This window comes from Paramisgurnus dabryanus, chromosome 7 (genome assembly GCF_030506205.2).
Source record: "Paramisgurnus dabryanus chromosome 7, PD_genome_1.1, whole genome shotgun sequence".
In the NCBI taxonomy this organism is placed as follows: Eukaryota; Metazoa; Chordata; class Actinopteri; order Cypriniformes; family Cobitidae; genus Paramisgurnus; species Paramisgurnus dabryanus.
The window spans coordinates 42688877-42694651 of NC_133343.1; the positions used below are offsets into that span (position 1 = coordinate 42688877).

At 43.7% G+C, this 5775-nt stretch overlaps 1 long non-coding RNA gene across 1 annotated transcript; it reads left to right on the forward strand.

Annotated features, from left to right (window-relative positions):
- The first annotated feature begins 4597 nt into the window (after positions 1-4597).
- Positions 4598-5550, forward strand: LOC135777721 (uncharacterized). Its single transcript, XR_010544304.2, has 2 exons — positions 4598-5146; positions 5456-5550. It is a non-coding gene; the product is annotated as an uncharacterized lncRNA (long non-coding RNA).
- Positions 5551-5775: the final 225 nt, after the last annotated feature.

Below are 5775 nucleotides of genomic sequence, written 5' to 3' on the forward strand. Positions count from 1 at the left end.
GAGACACGGGGGTTGGACCGTTTTACTTGTGGCTTGAAGGTTGATCATTATGGGATGCCAATTTTCTCCCTAGCAACCAAACTTAGTACCCTAGCAACGGAATAAATGTTAGCTTCATTCTAGCTTCATGCTAATCATGTTAGCTTCATGCTAGCTTCATGCTAATCATGCTAGCATCATGCTAGCTTCATGCTAATCATGTTAGCTTCATGTTAGCTTCATGCTAATCATGTTAGCTTCATGCTAGCTTCATACTGATCATGCTAACATCATGCTAGCTTCATGCTAATCATGCTAGCTTCATGCTAATCATGCTTACTTCATACTAATCATGCTAACAGCCAGATAGCCTACTAAAATAAACTTCTGTCAAACCATTTTAAATGTTCAGGCTACGCTTTTTCAAGCCAACATAAAGTTTGTCCTCAAACTTTAATATCTAGATATTATTATTAGTGGTGCTTGCATTTATGCAAGGCATCACTATTATTATTGCTCATACTTATTAGTGGTGCTTGCATTTATGCAAAGCATCACTATTACTATCTTGCATACTTATTATTATTATTATTATTATTATTCTTTTTCTGGACACTTTTTCGGCGCGTAACTCGTCCCGCACGCTTTGTCGTAGACCCATAAATTATGGGTCTACGAAATTATGAGTGTAATCACTGGGCACATCATTGGCTACTCCAAAGCCACGCCCCTAGCAACCAAATACAGTACCCTGGGGGTTGGACCGTTTGACTCATGACTCGGAGGGTAATCACTAGTGGATGCCATTTTTTTCCCTAGCAACCAAATACAGTACCCTAGCAACAGAGTAAACAAAGCCTTATATCTCCGCATCAGAACATCGTAGAGACATGGGGTTTGGACCGTTTGACTCGTGACTCGGAGGGTAATCACTAGTGGATGCCATTTTTTTCCCTAGCAACCAAATACAGTACCCTAGCAACAGAGTAAACAAAGCCTTATATCTCCGCATCAGAACATCGTAGAGACACGGGGGTTGGACCGTTTGACTCATGACTCGGAGGGTAATCACTAGTGGATGCCATTTTTTCCCTAGCAACCAAATACAGTACCCTAGCAACAGAGTAAACAAAGCCTTATATCTCCGCATCAGAACATCGTAGAGACACGGGGTTTGGACCGTTTGACTCGTGACTCGGAGTGTAATCACTAGTGGATGCCAATTTTCTCCCTGGCAACCAAATACATTACCCTAGCAACAGAGTAAACAAAGCCTTTTATCTCCACATCAGAACATCGCAGAGACACGGGGGTTGGACCGTTTGACTCGTATCTCGGAGTGTAATCACTAGTGGATGCCAATTTTTTCCCTAGCAACCAAATACAGTACCCTAGCAACAGAGTAAACAAAGCCTTATATCTCCGCATCAGAACATCGTAGAGACACGGGGGTTTGACCGTTTGACTCGTGACTCGGAGTGTAATCACTAGTGGATGCCAATTTTCTCCCTAGCAACCAAATACAGTACCCTAGCAACCGAATAAACAAAGCCTTATATCTTCGCATCAGAATATCGTAGAGACATGTGGGTTCAATTGTTTTACTTTTGGCTTGGAGTATAATCATATATTGTCCCCCGAAATTTGCCACGGCAAGCACCACTTCACATTTTCTTCAGGAAATGTACCTATCTAGTTAGTGGTGCTTGCATTTATGCAAAGCATCACAATTACTATCTTGCATACTTATTATTATTATTATTATTATTATTATTCTTTTTCTGGACACTTTTTCGGCGCGTAACTCGTCCCGCACGCTTTGTCGTAGACCCATAAATTAGGGCTCAAATCGACCGGCTTATTAAGGAGAGGTGTGCTATGACTTTTATAAGCGATCGGGTGCAGGATTTCCGAAAGGGGGGCGAAAAACCACCCAAAAAATCCCATTGACTTAACATTGCGCCCAACTTTGACGAGTCATAGCTCCGCTCGAGGATTTTGTAGAAACATGTGGGTTACAACATTTGAAGAGGGTGGTAGGCTCTGTAAGAACATGGATCACTATGGGGTGTAAGTTGTACCCCTGGGGTGTAAGAGGTGCCCAAAAGTGCCCCAATGAAAAGTCAATGGGGCAAAATCCCATAGACTTACCATTGCAAAAATTTTGACGGGTCATAGGTACGAGCCAGGATTTCATAGAAACATGTGGGTTACTAAATTTGAAGAGGGTGCTAGACTCTGTCAGGACGTCCCCCACAATGGGGTGTAAGGTTACCATAGCAACCATTTTGGGCACCCTAGCAACCTATACCATAGACTGCCATTATAAAATGCCCGGATGGATATCTTTGCACCACAGTGTCATAGAGACATGGGGGTGGGCTCATTTTACTCAGGCATCCAATCAGTCTCTCAGGATCCTTACAGACTTACTAAGCCACGCCCCTAGCAACCACTTTTGAGCACCCTAGCAACATAAAATACAAACAGTTATATCTCGGCATCAGAACATCGTAGAGACACGGGGGTTGGACCGTTTTACTTGTGACTAGGGGTGTAACAATTGGGCACATCATTGGCCACTCCCAAGCCACGCCCCTAGCAACCAAATTTGAGCACCCTAGCAACCGAATAAACAAAGCCTTATATCTCCGCATCAGAACATCGTAGAGACACGGGGTTTGGACCGTTTTACTTGTGACTCGGAGTGTAATCACTGGGCACATCATTGGCCACTCCCAAGCCACGCCCCTAGCAACCAAATACAGTACCCTAGCAACAGAGTAAACAAAGCCTTATATCTCCGCATCAGAACATCGTAGAGACACGGGGGTTAGACCGTTTTACTTGTGACTCGGAGTGTAATCACTGGGCACATAATTGGCCACTCCCAAGCCACGCCCCTAGCAACCAAATACAGTACCCTAGCAACAGAGTAAACAAAGCCTCATATCTCCGCTTCAGAACATCGTAGAGACACGGGGGTTGGACCGTTTTACTTGTGACTAGGAGTGTAATCACTGGGCACATCATTGGCCACTCCCAAGCCACGCCCCTAGCAACCAAATACAGTACCCTAGCAACAGAGTAAACAAAGCCTTATATCTCCACATCAGAACATCGTAGAGACATGGGGGTTGGACCGTTTGACTCATGACTCGGAGGGTAATCACTAGTGGATGCCATTTTTTCCCCTAGCAACCAAATACAGTACCCTAGCAACAGAGTAAACAAAGCCTTATATCTCCGCATCAGAACATCGTAGAGACATGGGGGTTGGACCATTTTACTTTTGGCTTGGAGTATAATCATAAATTGTCCCCCGAAACTTGCCACGGCAAGCACCACTCACATTTTCTTCAGGAAATGTACCTATCTAGTTATTATTATTCTTTTTCTGGACACTTTTTCGGCGCGTAACTCGTCCCGCACGCTTTGTCGTAGACCCATAAATTAGGGCTCAAATCGACCGGCTTATTGAGGAGAGGTGTGCTATGACTTTTATAAGCGATCGGGTGCAGGATTTCCGAAAGGGGGGCGAAAAACCACCCAAAAAATCCCATTGACTTAACATTGCGCCCAACTTTGACGAGTCATAGCTCCGCTCAAGGATTTTGTAGAAACATGTGGGTTACAACATTTGAAGAGGGTGGTAGGCTCTGTAAGAACATGGATCAAAATGGGGTGTAAGTTGTACCCCTGGGGTGTAAGAGGTGCCCAAAAGTGCCCCAATGAAAAGTCAATGGGGCAAAATCCCATAGACTTACCATTGCAAAAATTTTGACGGGTCATAGGTCCGAGCCAGGATTTCATAGAAACATGTGGGTTACTAAATTTGAAGAGGGTGCTAGACTCTGTCAGGACGTCCCCCACAATGGGGTGTAAGGTTACCATAGCAACCATTTTGGGCACCCTAGCAACCTATACCATAGACTGCCATTATAAAATGCCCGGATGGATATCTTTGCACCACAGTGTCATAGAGACATGGGGGTGGGCTCATTTTACTCAGGCATCCAATCAGTCTCTCAGGATCCTTACAGACTTACTAAGCCACGCCCCTAGCAACCACTTTTGAGCACCCTAGCAACATAAAATACAAACAGTTATATCTCGGCATCAGAACATCGTAGAGACATGGGGGATGGACCGTTTTACTTGTGACTAGGGGTGTAACAATTGGGCACATCATTGGCCACTCCCAAGCCACGCCCCTAGCAACCAAATTTGAGCACCCTAGCAACCGAATAAACAAAGCCTTATATCTCCGCATCAGAACATCGTAGAGACACGGGGTTTGGACCGTTTTACTTGTGACTCGGAGTGTAATCACTGGGCACATAATTGGCCACTCCCAAGCCACGCCCCTAGCAACCAAATACAGTACCCTAGCAACAGAGTAAACAAAGCCTTATATCTCCGCATCAGAACATCGTAGAGACACGGGGGTTGGACCGTTTTACTTGTGACTCGGAGTGTAATCACTAGGCACATAATTGGCCACTCCCAAGCCACGCCCCTAGCAACCAAATACAGTACCCTAGCAACAGAGTAAACAAAGCCTTATATCTCCGCATCAGAACATCGTAGAGACACGGGGGTTGGACCGTTTTACTGGTGACCAATGTTCCCTCTAAGCTGCGCGCGTGCGCGGCCGCGCAGGCCAGCCAAAGTGGCCGCGCAATAGATTTGTCAGACCGCGCACATTTTTCAGACCGCACATAAACATTGATGCATTTGCTGTTGTAAAAGAATTAAGAGAGAGAGAAGGCGAGTGTTCTAGAAGGAGAAGAAACTTTCAACCAATCGCTGATCTTGCTACGGTGACAGACACTTTTATGAGCCAATGGTAGCAGCGCATTCAGTTCACACAGTGACGCTGCCAGCACGGACGAGCACAGAGTGAGAGCGAGCCAGATGAGCAGCTGCACGGGTCGATCTCAAGAAACTAAAATATTCATTAAGAGGAAAAAGTTCAGATTCAAAACAGTGATTTAAAACAAATTATTGGATTCCTGAAGTGATGCGATAACTTGGAAAAGCTGTCGCTAGAGTGAGGAGAGAGCAAAATAGAGAATTAGAACGGAGGCAGATGCAGAATCACAGAGCATCAAAACACTGCGAATGAACTTCTTCTTTTAAATAAGAAGTTAAAATGTATGCTTTGGTGAGTTATATTCTAAATATTAACTTGACATTGTGGCATAAGTGTTGCAAATTTGGCAGCAAACTATGAGTTTTATTAGTTTGTTTACATTGGCCGTTGGTATATAACGAACGAGCTGAAGCTATTTACATTTGAAAGTTAACAGTCAAGTAACGTAAATGTGATTAAAAAATAAAATGTTAAGTGTCAATATGTTCAATAAGTGTTGAAACCCTGAGTTAGGTTGTTATTTGAAATGTTTACATGATGCTTATTGATAAATCTGTTGAACTGAAGATTAATTACTGTTCTGCCTTGTGTTTTTACAAGGCTGGGTTTTTTTGTGAGAATTTCGAACATCTGTAAAGTTCTCCTGCTCCATCTTGGACACGCGAGACAATTAAGTGAAGGTGTATACAAAAAGGCGAGCCAACCAGAGCTGTGCTTTGAATTCATCAGAACTGGTAGGAGGGTATTTTTCCTTTTTGTTTCGGACAACTACTAGGACGTGAATTCGCTGAAACTTCATTTTCCGTATTTTCTTGGATTTTCTTTAAAGGACAGGACACTGACTTTGAACTGAACTATTTGAACTATATAAAGGAACAAACGGTCCTTTGAACCGAATCAATTGATTCATGAATTAAACC